This window comes from Canis lupus, chromosome 14 (assembly GCF_011100685.1).
Source record: "Canis lupus familiaris isolate Mischka breed German Shepherd chromosome 14, alternate assembly UU_Cfam_GSD_1.0, whole genome shotgun sequence".
NCBI lineage: Eukaryota > Metazoa > Chordata > Mammalia > Carnivora > Canidae > Canis > Canis lupus.
The window spans coordinates 50,250,710-50,267,081 of NC_049235.1; positions in this window are offsets into that span (position 1 = coordinate 50,250,710).

A 16,372-nucleotide genomic window follows, 5' to 3' on the forward strand; every position below is an offset into this window, starting at 1 on the left:
TTAGGGACCTGATGATTTAGGCCTTGGTTATTGTGCGTTAGTGGGGCTCTGAGGAGGCTGGACTCAAGGATTCTGAGGGGAGCGGGGCTTTGGTAGATCACTCAGAATTGGAGAGGAGATTAGGACTTCGTTCTCAGTTTATTCAACAGTGGGGGTCCCAAGAGGCAGAGACTCTGGGGACAGGAGTTGAAAAGAAAAACTGAGACTACTTCAGCAGAGCAAGATCCTTGGAAACCCACATTTCCTAAAATAGAAATTTGAGGGAGGTTATTTTGCCAAACCCTGTACAAAGAGTGGGAATTTGGGGGTTCACACAGAAGAAGCCTGAGAAAATGGGGTGATTGGAGCTGTGGTTTGGTTTTTGCCCTTTAACACTGAGATCATGAGAAAATGGGGTGATTAGAGCTGGGGTTTCTGCCCTTTAACACTGAGATGAGATCTGTTGGAAGCTTGGCTCTCCATTTTAGGAGAAATCCAGTGCTGTCCCTGAATATCTTCTTTTTTAGATGTCAGGTCATCTTTAGTCCAGTTGTAAACTGGGGAGGAAATGCTGCACCTAAATGCATGAGAATACAATTTTTTTCTTAACTCCAAAACCCTACAATGCCAAATTGGAGAATGAACTGCCACCTAGTGAGCCTGCTTAAGGGATTGTTGGGGGCAGGTAGTAATTGGGTTTTTCTTTCTCATCACTATGGCTGGTAAATGTTGATCTTCTTGTTCTTCCATGTTCTCCTTTCTTTCATTGACTTCATGTCTTGTTTCCTTACTTATATATCTCTTCCTCTTTCTCCTTGCCTCATTTTTACTCCTTCATTTCCTCTCTAGACCCCCTGCTCCTCCCCCCACCCCCACCCACCATCTCCAGCATTCAGCTATCCTGTCTTATAGGACTCTCTCTGCTCTAAGCGTCTCTGTCCCCCCGGATGTTTGCACATCCTCACTCTGGCAATAAAGTCGACATTAAGGTAATTTAAAAGTTTATTTATTGGGTACCTGGGTAGCTCAGTGGATGAGTGTCTGCCTTTGGCTCAGGTCATGATCCTAGGGTCCTGGGATCGAGTCCTACATCAGGCTCTCTGCAGGGAGCCTGCTTCTCCCTCTGCCTGTGTCTCCGCCTCTCTCTCTGTTTCTCATGAATAAATAAATAAATAAAATATTTTTTAAAATAAATAAAATATTTTTTTAAAAAAGAAAGAAAGCTTAGTTTTCCACAAAAGATCTTGTCCTTCGCTTACCTTTATAGCTCCATTAAATGTAACCTTTGAATTTGAGTATGGCTCTTGAGTATACATGTATTTTTTTTTATTGGTCACTTATTCTTAATCGATTTTCAGAAATAAGTGTTTTCTCTTATTTAATATGTAATTCATACTAAAGTTTATTTTTTTAAGAGAAGCCACTGTCCTGTTCCAAAGAGTTAATTATAATTCACAGTTAATGATCTTTTTTTTAATGTAATAAAAAACATAATTGAAATGTGTCTCCTTGGGAAAGCATAGACATTAATTCTTTCCGACCATGAATTTCCCTGAAGCAAGATTCTAGCATAGTCAAATTTACTTTCCCATACTTGTTCAGTAATCTAGAGAATATCATTCAGAGAATGAGCAAATATTGACTGCCCACCTTGGGAGATAATTAGAAAAAGAGGGGAACTGGGATTTGGGAGAAGAAAATGGGGATGGAGCACGTGACTAAGAAGGAGTGGAAGGTTTTGCAGTAGTTTTCAGAAGAGACAGTGAGGAGTCTGAGAGAAAGTACCTGGGGTGTCAAGACCTCCTTCCTATGAGGCCGGGAGGAGCCGGAGCCTGGAGTCCTGCAAGAGGAGCCAGAGGAGTCTGAGAACCCTGCTGCAGTTTGGGATCCTCTGGTGAATAACCTGTCAGGGATTTGAAACATATACCATTTACTGCCAGAACAGATGTGTTAAGTGAGATAACCCTCGTGTGCTACCAGAAGCATGCAAGTTATCCTGCAGCCATACAGTAGAGTTGGATGTGGGAGACAGAAGTTAATAACTCTGCCTCATAAAATGAGAGAGATTAATCTCTTGGAGGAAAGAAGAGATGGGGAGAGAGGAATGGAAGAAAATGCCTCTCATGAGACATGGCTTCTGCAACAAAGCAAAATTGATTTCAGACACTTCTTTGATGATGAATAAAAGCAAAACCCTAAGCAAAGGATGGTGTGAAAATTGCATGTCAGGACCAATTATTACTATTTAAGTGATGTAAAAAAATCCTACTTTGTGCAGAGGTCTTATTGTCTTAGTTTAAGCAAATGTTTGTAATATTTTAAGATTTCCTTTCCTGACCTTAGCTATTCTGACGTTTTACTTATCCAGCGAAGGTTTTTAGTTCTTCACCTTAACATTATCTTGTTCTGGGGAAATTTCAGGGGGTAGCCTTCACCGTGGGTGTTGGCTGAGGGAAGGAGTGTGGACATCTGACTGAAGGAATTCAGGAGGCCTTTATCACTAGGATTCCTGAGCAGCAGTTACCTAAGTGTTGTTTAAATGCCTCAAGTTACAGAAAATTTGCTGTCATACGGACAGCTCATTAATTTTCAGATAAGGGCATTTGTTTGGAATTTTTTCTCACAATGTTTTAAAATATTCTTGGCTCTCTCTTCTGCCCCCTGCAGTAACAAAATAAAATTTATGTCCTTTCCTAAGAGGTGACAAGTTTTATGTGTGGGTCCAAGTTCCTTCTCTTAGTAGCAAGTTCCCTATACATTCTTTCACAACATGTCATTTGTAATTCCCACATGTGATACTTTCGTTACCAGAATTCCATTATATCTGATGTAGTTGGGTGGGTTCATTTACTGTCATTTGTTTATTTTCTGATGCTCCTTCCTTTCCCTTCCTTGGCTCCAGTTCTTACCATTCATCTTCCCAGCCTTTCTTTCCACTCCTGGGACTCCCACTTTTGCCCCGACACTCCTCTGGCCCTGCAAATGAGCACACAAAAGCCTGGGCCTGGGCCTGAAGGGTGGCTTCTCTAAGGCAGATAGATGGCTCGTAGGGACAAGCAGGAGTCAGGGCTAAGACAGGCCACTTTCTGGGTCAGAGAGAAATATTAAAACCATTGTGACTCAGAGCTGCCAGACCTAGCAGTGGATCATCACAAAGGCTGTCCCTCTGGAGGTTCCTTGAGGAAGCTGAGCAGGGCAAGAAGGTGATGGAATCCCAGGGCCCACCACATCTGAGTCTGTGGTTCCATGGCCCCTGGGAAACTGGCATTGAAACCAGAGGAGCCCAAGGCAGCCAGAGGGATGTTGGATAGTGTTTATACATTTCATGTTTGAAATGGTTTAAGGACATGGATTCTCTGATTTTTACAAAGACAAATTCTGACCCTTTAATAAGATATTGGTAATATTAATAGATCAGTCTCGTGGGAAATAACACCAAAATGCAGTAATGAGGGCTACTTCCTTTCCTGGTGTTAGTCACGCTATCCCCCAGCTTGTCCTGTCTGCAGATTTCCCTCATTCATCGTTTCTTCCTCTTTTCCTAGAGGACAGGTTTCAGCTCCATTTCCAGGATACTTTACTTCAATGCATAGCAAGTTTATGTGACTGTTTTGGCAGTCACCTAATAAAAACAGCTGTTAGGGATTCATTCAGTAAAGTCTGTGGCTAATTGCTGGGGATTTAGCAGCGAATGAGACAGAGGGCCAAGGCCGGATGGTAAGTGTGGGCTCCGAAGCCAGGCTGACTATGTTTAACCCAGTTTAATTCATATAAACCACTTACAACTGTACTTGGCAGCCACTAAATATTTAATAGCTGGCATATGTTAGTATATTAGACGTGTCTTGCTCTCAAACGCCTTATAGTTAAGTAGACAGAACCAGAACTCCAATTGACAGTGATAAACTGATTGGAAGCTTTAAGGTCATTTGATCAACTAAGGATCTACCAATTGCAAATGTTTTTCAGTCATTCTTAAAAATTTTATCCGTTTAGTTGATAAGGATATCTCAGGATTGGCCAATGACCTTCAAATGCCATTGCTTAATATGCTATGATCATCAACACTATATGTAGAACATAAAGCAGCGTGGCACTCTGAAAAGGTGTGCATTTGCCATCAAAGAGCCTGGCCGGTTAATTAGATTTCTGTGAAAAGTTGGGCACTGCCTTACTCAGCTATAGCCTCTATAAGAGGCTACACAGGCTGGGAGGCTTAAACCACAGCTATCAATTTCTCACGATTGTGGAGGCTGGGAAGTCCAAGACCAAGGTGCTGGCAGCTTTGGTTCCTGATCAGGGCCCACTTCCCACCTTGTAAACAGCTGCCTTCTTGCTGTGTATATGTGCGGAGAGAGAGAGATTGAGATCTGTCTTCCCCTTCTTATAGGGCGTGATTTCCATTACGAGGGCCTCACATTCATGATCTAATCTAAATCTAATTACCTCCCAAATGTCCTGTCTCTGCAGACCATCACCCTGGGAGGTTGGGCTGCAACATATGAATTGTCGGGGGTCAGGGACACAAGTATCCAGCCCATGACAGTCAAGTCACAGAACTTACCAACAGTTCAAACACTGGATCTGTAGTGAAGATCGACAATACCAATACTATTTCAGAGGATTATTGTGAGTTTGCAATGAGATGCTCTATATAAAACCCAATGCTCAGTATCTCAGAGGTCCTTCTGTCCAGGGACTAATAATCTGTGTGCATAATGAATTTTCAAGAATATATACTGGAGGTAGAAACATCTATCTTATATTGTATTAATTTTGCGGTTGAATAGATGAATAAAATTTAACCTCTTTACTGGTATTATTTCTCCACATAATTTTTACAAGTGTACCAAAAAATTATTATAATATCCTAAGAGGAGGAGTGTGTACTTATGTTTCAAGAGTAGAGTCCTAATTAGTAGATGGCAGCTGAGAGTCATTTCAGTCTTTGTTATCATTCAAACCTTGTCAGAGAAAATTTTAATTGCTCTTAAACATTGCCTTTCATTGGTGTTTTATTTTTCTAGTTCCAATAAATGGATCCTTTGCCTTGTGAGTCTTAGACATTTTTTAAAACACTGAAACAGGCATCCTGTGACTGTTGAGAGCCAAGAAAATATTCTCAAAAATACTTGGCCTGGCTCAGTGGCTTCAATGTGCGATCCAAACGTTCCCACCAACAGTCACCATCGTCCCTTAGAAGCTACAGGCCAGTGGGAGCTTGCAGTTTGGGAAGAGAGTGTTTGTGAGTGGCAGGCAGCCTGTGGGCATGTAGGTGGGATGTTATGGGGCTGACATATGTGAAGTTCTTCTTCCACTTTTACTGCAAACTTCTTGGAGAACAGGAACGTACCGGATACAGACTGTTAGGAGAGACTGAATAACATTCAGATGCACAGCGTGCCTCTAGCAAACACTTGTTTGATCTTTGTTGAAATATTAGCCTGTGGAAATGCATGTCTGCATTACCATTTTGGTTTTTTTATATCCACCCAGAAAATCTTTAGTTTATCTGGAAGCAAAATGTGTTGAGAGAAGGCCAGCTCAGTCACACAGTTTTGGGTTCCCAGGTTTTTCACTTCCAAGTTGAGTTTATTTGTTACTCAGTCTCTGCCACCCAGTTTTCTTGTATGTTGAATACCCACCTCAGAGGGATCTTGTGAAGATAGAAAGGGAGCAGGTAACTAGGTATCTGGGACCTTGGAAGTGCTCTAGAAAACATTGCCTCATGATTAATACTATTCTGTTCAGTTTGAGTTTAGTTTGTCTATTTTTTTTTTTAAGCAAAGCTTTCTTATAAATAAGGGGATTTGGGGCAGCCCCAGTGGCTCAGTGGTTTAGCGCTGCCTTCAGCCCAGGGTGTGATCCTGGGGTCCCGGGATTGAGTCCCACGTCAGGCTCCCTGCATGGAGCCTGCTTCTCCCTCTGCCTGTGTCTCTGCCTCTCTCTCTCTCTCTCTGTGTCTCTCATGAATAAATAAATAAAATATTTTAAAAAATAAATAAATGAGGGAATTTTTTATGCTGCAAGTAATGAAAATGCTTTAAATAACACAGTTTATTATCATAATGCAATAAGAAATCTGGAGGCATGTAATCTGGAGGTCAGTTAATTCAATAATGCAACAGTGTCATCAAGGACTTGCTGTTTCTTTCCATTTTTCCACTCTGATTACTAACATGTTAAATTTGGCGCATATCCGTTGGGGTGAAACCGGCATTTAATTCTACCTAGATGTAGAAGAGCAGGTTCAGTTTGTGAATCTCTCTCTCTCTCTTTCTCTCAATATACCAGAGGGGAAAACCTATCCCAGGAATCTCCACAGAAGACTTCCCCTTATGTTCCATTGGTTAGGATGTGTCATGTGCTCATGCCCAGACTGGTCATCAGAAAGGAGACTAGAGTAACTATGATGTGGCCATAATCAGCATTCTTCTTCTATGGCTGGGGGCAACCCTACTGTCCACTTAGGCCTCTAGGTATCTAAACAGTTGTGCAAGTTTTGTTAGCAAGGAAGGAAGTCAATTGTTTTGGGAGAGACAGTAAGTGGCAGTAGAATAGGAACCAGTAGTCCATTCTACTGGTTGGTTTACATCTCAGTACTCAAAGTAGCAAGTGGGAAAAGAGACAAGCTTTCTCAGAAAGCAACTGAAAGATTTACAGAGGAAAGTTTAAACAATGGAGATGGACTAAAGCCATCCTCAGCTGTGAGGGAAATGTGATGTGTTTACACACTGGTAACAGCTACAGTGGTCAGAAGTTGGAGATTGGAATAACTTTTTGAAGCTGGTATTTATTCTCTCCTATACGGAAAAAAAAATGGACACATCCTCTTCTAATTGGGAAAGATATAATTATGTAGATTCCATGTTTGCTGACCTAAAAATGTTCTATGTGCTTCTGTTCCAGGTCTTTCAGCCCCTGTTCCATGAAAGGAGAGCTGGGGAAGTCAAGATACAGATACTCTCTTGTCTCCACCCCATTCCCAAATGCCCCTATGAGCAAGAGACGCAGGATAACCAGACTTGCCTATCAGGTGAAATTGAAGCTACTGGGACTCAAACTTCAAGGAGTGCCCAAGAATTCGGGATAGATCCTATGCCGAATATTCGACAGATAAGTGCCTTATAAGTAATCCCTTTCAGCATTTGTCATACTGCCCAGAAAATAATGAGACAATGCCCCCCTTTCAAAATTAAAGGGGAACATTTACTATGTAAAGGGGGGAAATCATCAGGCAGTAAAAGCCATGAAATCTGCATTCTGGGTGCAGAAGACAGGTCTGGATTGAATTTAAGTGTCATGTTCAATACACACAGTGCTGTTTCATGGATGATAATGGCTGGTCGTTTTTATTCTACACTTAGGTCCTGGATGGAACTTGAGTTTACATTAAGGTATGAGGCTGTGATAGGAGTTACAGAGAAGAACTTCTTGAGCATTTGTGCTATTGCAAATCAGAATAAGTCATGAGTGGAGAATGTGTCCTATTCCTTTGCTAGTTTCTATTACGGAATAATTTCTTATGTGCTATAGTTTAAGTATGATTCAAGAAGTTTGGGTCAGATTATACTTCAAATTTCCCACAGTTCTTTAAGATAATTCTTAGCCATGGTAAAGTCTCTTGGGGAAGTATGGATGTTTAGGTTCCCTTCTATGAAAAGCACTGACAAAACAGTAGTCAGAAATGGTTAGGTTTCTTGCATAAAAACACACTTGTAAAGGCATATGTTTTCCATACACTTGTATTTATCTTTCTCATCCATTAGGCTGCTATGTCAACAGAAGTACTGGTGTACGTGTGTGTGTGTGTGTGTGTTATATTTTATGTGTATATATACACATATAATTTTTTTTGGATAAGATAAATAGGTGCTGAATGAAGAGGGTTGTCAGTGGAAAAATCCGTGATAGTTCATGTTCAGTAATACATGAGATACAGTAATACACTGATGCCTACCTTGGAAATTTCTCTTTGCTCGTAGGTTATACATATTAGTTTTTAGTAATGATATTCTTTAAAAAAAAAAAGAAAATAGAAGCTGATGAATAAGAATGAAGTTTAATTCAGCTAATCTGGTTGTTGCCAGAATTAGATTCAAAATATGCTTAAAGGGATGGAAACAATAAACTTTCAGAGGGATATACTTCTAACCCTTCATCTAATATTCCATTAACAGAACCCAGAAAATAATGTATTTACAGAAAGCTATCATCCTGCCCTTACATGGGTTCAAACATAGTTCTTTTCTTTTTTAGTTTCATCGACAAAAGGTGGCTATATGAATAAAACTAATTAGCTATCCGGGGAAAACTACAGACTTTCATTACAATCAAAGTTGATGGGGGCTCATCCAAAGGGTTAGTATATTGCAGGCCTGTCAATGCTTAAAAAGGACTTGGGTAATTCTGATAATTAATATAGAAACTAGAGTTGATTTTCTGCTTTGAAATGAGATATTAGATTTAAGAAGTGAGACTCGCACAGTAATGAAAAATTAGACACATAAAAGAAGTAAACAAATTATTATGTACAGTCAAGAAAATGCAGTTTAAATATTGCAATCCAGCAAGTTATGATCTGCGATTGTCATAGTTTCAAAAATTCATTGTTTAAATCTAAAAATCAAATGATCCAATATTTTTAGTTTCTCTAGCCTCTGAAGTTTTTTATTAAAATGAAGCTCTAATTGTAAATCCTACTATGCGCTTGAGAATTAATGTAGTAATGACACTAGTTATTCATAGTATATATAATACTTTATTGTATATTATATTCTGAAGAATTAATTTTGCCCATGGAAGAGCATGTTTCAAAATAGTAGGCCAACTCTAGGTCTTTCGAACTGTTTCACTTATATTTTATGATTTTCTATCAATGTTATCTCATATGTAGGAAAAATGAAATCTTCAAAACTGAGTCCTGTTGAGTCTGAATATATGACCCATATGAAGCTAAATATTTAAAAGGTCATCCAACAACCAAGTATTTCTATTTTATTACCTTCTCTCCTTATTTTAGTTTGGGAGATGAATTAGCTGGTAGTGTACAGGAACTGCTTAGATTTATCTGTTCTGGATGTTCTATAGAGAGTCTTCATTTTTGTCTTTAAAATAAAAAGCACCTATTTTGTGCCCCTCACTGTGCTAGCTGCTAGCGAAATAGAGACAAAACATGTTATTTCTATCTCAAGCAAGTTACAGATGAGTGATGAAGACAGACACTAAACCATCACTCAGCCAGGATCCTGGGATCACACCCTGAGCCAAAGGCAGAACTCAACCGCTGAGCCACTCAGCCGTCCCAACAAGAAAAAAATTTTTAATAAGATACTGTAACAACTTCATACAAAAAACAACATTAAATATATCACTAATATTATTGACTAAAGATTGAAATGATATTATTTTGGATATATTGTGTTAAATAAAATACATTATTAAGTTATTATTTTTCCTCCCCGAGTTTGTTGGTTTTTATTTAAAACTAGAAAATTTAAATATGATCTTTTCTTGTTCTCTGCACATCTGCCATGGGAATCCTTTCTCATTCTTTGGTTTTCATCTTGAATCACTTCCTCAGGGAAGACTTCCCCGTAGGAGCAGCCTGACCACAGGTGCTTCTGTGCAGTGCCCCTCCAGGATCCCATTTTGTTTTGTTTTGTTTTCCTTCAGAACATTTCCATCCATGTGACTGTCTAATGTATCTATGTTGCTTCTGCTAAATTCTCAGCATCACCTATATCTGTTTTCCTCACCACCCGCATTCTCTGACACATTGTAGATACTCAGTATATACTTGGGGAAAGAAGTGAGCAGTTGAATAAATGAGTCTGGAGCTTGGGAGGCAGGCTGCAGCTGTAAATTCACATTCACACTTGGATAGCATCTTCCAGGGCCAATCCTGAGTACCATACTCTGTATCCCCTTGCATCACAAGTCTGTGTGATTACCAGCACTTCCGGAACAACATTCCAGTGGGTCAGGAGTGTTAGGACTCACTTCCCTTCCCTGGAGCCCCACCCAGATACCTTCTTTCTTTCTAGCTTTATTTTCTATTTTTTTTTATTTTATTTATTTATTCATGAGAGACACAGAGAGAGAGAGAGAGGCAGAGACACAGGCAGAGGGAGAAGCAAGCTCCATGCAGGGAGCCCAACATGGGACTCGATCCTGGGTCTCTAGGATCACGCCCTGGGCTGCAGGCAGGTGCTAAACTGCTGAGCCACCCAGGGATCCCCAATGAACCAAGCTAACTTGTGCACATATTACACATTTTGAGCAAGAAAAACAGGTGATTTGGCAGTTATCATGAAGGATGAAATAGCATCTTTTGGCATCTTAAGAATCTCAAGTTTGACTTTGTTTTGCATTTTTCATTTTCCCAAACAAATCAGTGGACCCAAGGATTATTACAGAATCCAGACACAGAAAGTTCACCTTAGAAGAATCAGCATTCAGAAAGCTAGAATGTAGAAATATAGTGAAAGTAGACCCTACATTTTAGCAAGAATCACTTGTATGGTTTTTCAACTATTCAATGAAATTTCAATCCTTAAGCTGACTCTTAGAGTGAGTTACATATACTTCAAGCTCTGGGATGTTTAATTTGATTAGACTTGTCTTTAAATAGGAAACAAAGGGCTTTGAAATCTGACTTTGTTTAATACTCCTCAACAACCAAACTGAAGAAGCAACTGCTCTTTGCTATGCATGGGATATCTATACTCAAGGATAAATCTTGGTTTAAACTTTAATGTGACACTTCATTAAATAGGGAAAACTGCATAATTATCCCAAACACGTGTACTTGCCTGAGCAATAGTTTAACACATGCAACCTGGCTGTAATCTGTACAAAGATTATCCCTAAAATTTTAATGTGGTATCCCATGGATGGAAAAGCAACCATTATAATGTTGTTAGGATTGTAGTTCTTCCCTGTTGGTCAGAAAACCATTCTAATTAGGCCAGTGGTAATCTTGGGTATAATTTATCTACAAAAAAGAAAAACTGAAGGTCCTCTATTTAGCTTATTTAAAGTAGCGCCTTTTGAAAGGTGGGTGAGACTGAGCAATGTGGGTGATCAACATGTTCCTTTCTTTAAAAAAAAAAGTATTACTACACTGATGATTGTTCACTATTATCATAAACAATATGGCAAAATGGTAAGATTATTTTTTTACACTGTCCAAATTATGTGTTCCATGGAATCTCTTACTGTCATCTCTCCGTACCTATATCTGTTCTGACAATAGAAATGAATACCCCAGCTCTTGTGGTGGTTATTGACCTGGCTGGGTGGAGTCTGTTCAGATGTTTTCAGCATTAGCCCATGCACAAGATCCAAGTGACGGGCAGGTGGTCCAAACTAGGGCAATCTGATTCTAATGTGGGGACCTTTCAAGGTCATGTTGTGGAAAGAGAAGCCTTTTTCTCTAGTTACAAACTCTAAGGGTAAGAGCCAGATATGCCTAGGGCTATGTATTTTGCCATGTGGAAAAGATTAGAGTGGAAGGAAGCTGACAGGAAGATTCAAAAGGTAGAACATCAAACCAAAGAGGTCTCAGTCCTTGGTTTCAGGGCCAGAAGTCATGATCACCTGCCTTTTCAGCAGATGAGTTACATGAGCCCATAAATTTCCCACTGTCCACTTTAACTGGTTCACTTGGGGTTTCAGTCACTTGAAACAGGAAAAGTCATGACTGATACATCCCATTAATAAGGCAGCAACTCAATAAAATAATAAAGTGGACACTACTTTCAGTATCCTTAAGTCCCAATACATACAAACATGGTTTTCGCCATCACTCTGCTTCCTTCAAATAAGTTGACATTCCTAAGAAACAAAAGCAAAAACAATCCACAAGACTTCAATGAAGTGCTCAAATAATTGTTGCCATTCCTAATTATGAGTATTTTAATTTAAAAAACAGCATTTTAAAACAGCACTTTATTCAATCTAATTTCTAAAAAGGATCTCTCTGGTAGGCAATTAGGACTGTCAAAGATAAATATTAAACTGTTGATGTGAAGTGGAATTTACATCTGAATATTCTGCTGTGAGTTGCCAGAAGCATTTGTCATGATGTTTTTCAAATCCTATCACCCTGAAGCAGCAGTGTCATCTGTCTTTGCTTGTAGCGATTTCCATGCAGCAACATTAAGAACAAACTTAATTGACAGTCAGTAGGAACCCAAGGGCAGCACACATGATCAATTATCTAAATATGCTGGCGGTTACCAAAGAGAATGGAGTTCATGAATCTCATATAACAAGGTTTTTATGTAAAGAGATTTTTGTTCTTTGGTGGCATAGATCTATCACCTGAACCTGAGTTATTTTTATTTCAAGTATGTATTAAATGAAAGTTCAATAAGCTTTCCCCCGTTTGAAATCTTGAGAACTTTACCAGTGTGCAAACTAATCCTAAATAGAATTATCAATATTAAGAGTGATAGATAGTTCCTGTCAGCTCTTTTCTGAGGATTACTCTTTTGATGGAAGATTCCTGAAGGCTCCATCCTTCAACCACTCGCGCAGGTTCTGTCGCTGTACTGTTGACAGTTATATCTCAGGAAGGGGCTCTGTGGAGATTGGATTCTGGCATCATTTGCTCAGGATTCAAAATCATTGGCTATCAAGTCTTTGCTTTAGGAAGTCATCTGTAAAAGAGATCATTTGTTTTATCAAAGTGGGTCATTTTGAAAAAAAATGGTTGAGAAGAGCTGACATTGTCTGAGAAGAGCTTGTATTTTACATGAAGAATTCTGAATATTGAGCTGTGTACTGTGGACAAGAAGGCAGCCTTTGGGGTTAGGAATCAGACAGATTTGAGTTTGAATCTCAACTCTGCCTTCTGCCGGCTGTGTAACCTTAGGCAAGTTTCTTAACTCATCAATTTTTTCACTTGTAAACTGAGCAATGGGAGTATTTCCCTCATAGGATTGTTCTGAGATAATGTTTGAAAACCAGATAATGTTTGGAAAGGGCTTAGCACAGAACTGAGCACAGAGTAAACAAACATTCAATACTTTGTGTTTTCTTAAGAATCTTTTCATGGTTTTTTCCCAACATTAAGTCTAGATTGGTATGTGTATACTGATGAAAACTAGTTCTTATGAAGTGTTAAAAGTCTTTTTGAACATGCGGATTCTATAAAACCTGACAACATTTTAGCAAGGCTTAATTTGTATATATCAGAGTAAAGCTTAGTCTTTCCATTTAATTATCCTTTTTTGGCGAGGTCCCAGAGATGGCGATCAACAATCTAGAATTTCTGACAGTCTGACAAAATTCTTGCTTGATGCACAGTGTACATCTTTATTATATTTTTTTTTCATTTTTTCATAAGAGACACAGAGAGAGGCAGAGACACAGGCAGAGGGAGAAGCAGGCTCCCCATGGGGAACCCGATGTGGGACTCGATCCCAGGACCCCAGGATCACAACCTGAGCCAAAGGCAGACACTCAACTACTGAGCCACCAAGGTGCCCTTGTATTTTTTAAATGTATTATTGTATTCTCAATACTTTATGTATTTATGTTTTTATGAATTATTATACCTATTACATGCTAGGTACCATGAGAGGTGATATGGCACAGACCTTTTCCCAGAGAGTTTACAATCTGAGAGTTGTTGAGTCAGGCACACGTAACTACAGAAGGTAGTAGGAGAGAAATGAAAAGTGTTATGGAATTTAAGAGCAGGAGAAATTTACCCCCAGCTGTGAGCATGAATGATTCATTTTTCTGGAGCAGTAGTCCTCAATTCTGTCTGAACATTAGAATCATCTGGAGGGGTTTGAAAACCACCACCACCACCAAAATAGTCTCTGTGCCCTCCCCCATACCAATTAAATCAGAAGCTCTGGGAATAGATCCCAGGCATAGGTAATTTTAAAAATTTCCCCGGGTGATTATAATATCTAACAACTTTTGAGAACAACTGTCCTAGAAGTAGAAGCAATAGCTTACCTGATTCAAATAGGGATAGATGGGAATTCCAGGCGGAAACATCAGTGCCCACAAATCAACAACAAGAGATAGAGCAGAGCACGGAGGAGAATGGTGAGTGACATGGTCTGGTTGGAGTGTAAGGAATGTTCATGCTTTAAGGCTCTGTTGGAATCAGATTATAGGGAAATATGAAGTCAGTATAAAAGCATTTCACAAAAAAATAAAAAATAAAAAAATAAAAGCATTTCACTGTTATCTATAAGACAACAAAGACCTATAGTGACATTATCGGATTTGTACTTTAGAGAGAGCATGTGAGTAATTTATGGTATCTGTCATCTTGTTGATCATCTGTTTGATTTGGCATTCGTTCTCATCCTCTTCCTGGTAGAAATATGACTGTATTTAGGTATCCGGGCATCCCTCACATGACTTGAGGGACTACCTGCCTTCTCCTCCTGGAATGGATTTTGCTAATGAGTAATGCTTAGATTTCATCTGGCTACTCTTTAGCCTCCCTAGACAGGCTTGAGAGTGAAATTGGCCCAGTCAGGTGGCAGGGAAGGATTTTTATTCCAATGGGAGCATGGTTTTTCTTCCTCTGGCTAGAACAAGGAGTATTATCTTAACTGTCACATGACAGGGCCTGATGACCATAAAGAAATGAGACAGTAGAGCACAGAGGATGAAAGAATGTGATTCCTTATTGATCTCACTGGGCTGTTGATTAGATTTCCTTCCACCTTTTTCCCTCTCCACACTGTTCTTGGAACTGCAGTTATGCAAGATCTCAATTTTTCGTATGGTTTAAATCAGTTTGAGACACAGTTTCTGTTAAATGGCCAGAATCACCCTTCCTGATTCAAGGGAGAGAGAGAGTATAATGGGCTCAAGGTTTAAAATTGACTAGGAGAATAGCACCATTAATCGAAATAAAAATGTTGGGAAGAGGAGGAAATATCAGCTCTTGTCATGTGTTTGAGAGACACAAACGTTCAGGAGCTCTGATGTTCAGAAGACAGGATGAAACGAAAGGTACATATGTAAGAGTCACCTGTACATACGTATGTGGAATTTTAAAAGGCAAGTGAGAATCCCCAAATAGAGATTGGAATAGCCTGACCTTTCCTAGCTGAGTCTACAAATCCAATTCACCTTTGCATTTATGTCCTTGTGCAAGTGGTTTATCTCTTCCTCTCCTGCCTAAGCAGGAATTTAACTGGGGATCACCATGTTAATGATCACACAGAAGCCATGTGTTCGCACCACAGGAATTTAGGGGCTAGCATGGTCCTAATTCTGCAACACGAGAGCCATTCTTTATCAAACTTCTGCCGTGCTTTGTCATTTGAACCTTGGTGCACTTTTTGTAGAGCCCAGAGGTTGAAAGAAGAGGAGTCCTTTTTTGAGACTTAAAGTACAGCTTTAGGAAGTGACCTTTAAGTTCTGTTTCTGTGGTGGTCTTGAGCTTCATTTCACCTTTAAGAGAAATTCTACTACGAAACCTGAAACCTTTGTTTCTTTAATTGAAAAATGAAGTCTGTATAACTTCAATATAACTCATGCCCATTGAGTAATCACAGGTACATTTTTTTTTAATTTATTTTTTATTGGTGTTCAATTTACTAACATACAGAATAACACCCAGTGCCCGTCACCCATTCACTCCCACCCCCCGCCCTCCTCCCCTTCTACCACCCCTAGTTCGTTTCCCAGAGTTAGCAGTCTTTACGTTCTGTCTCCCTTTCTGATATTTCCCACACATTTCTTCTCCCTTCCCTTATATTCCCTTTCACTATTATTTATATTCCCCAAATGAATGAGAACATATAATGTTTGTCCTTCTCCGACTGACTTACATTTTAAATAACGTGAGACCAAACTCCCTGCTAATACCAGACCTCAGACTATCCACTACAATTCCAGCTCTGAAATGATCATATGGTCTTAAATATGAAACAGTATTTATTCTTATATATACAAATACCAACTTCATTTACCTTGAATTCAGCTGAGCTACCTTTGGCTGCTAGCACCTAGGGAAAAATGTGGCCTTTTGGTTTAGAATGTTTGTTTTTTTTCATCACAGATATATTATCTCAGTCAGCTAAATTCAGAAAGTATGCACATCAATAATCCTTTTTCTGAGGATTTTTATGTGGTCACTGAGTGAATCTGGCTTATACGCAATTCTAATGAATCTAATGCGATTCATTGTGTTTTTTATATCTAAATGGAAGAAAATTGCTTGTATCTTCATATACTTAGATCCTATGGGTACCTTGCCCCTAAAATACCAAACACTGCAGCCATTTCTACCAGAACTTGATTCTTCAGATAGAGAACAATTTTCCTTTAAAAAAAAAATGCACACGCACATACACACATGATACACATGGGACCTATCACATCTGAGATAATTGTTAGCCTTCCT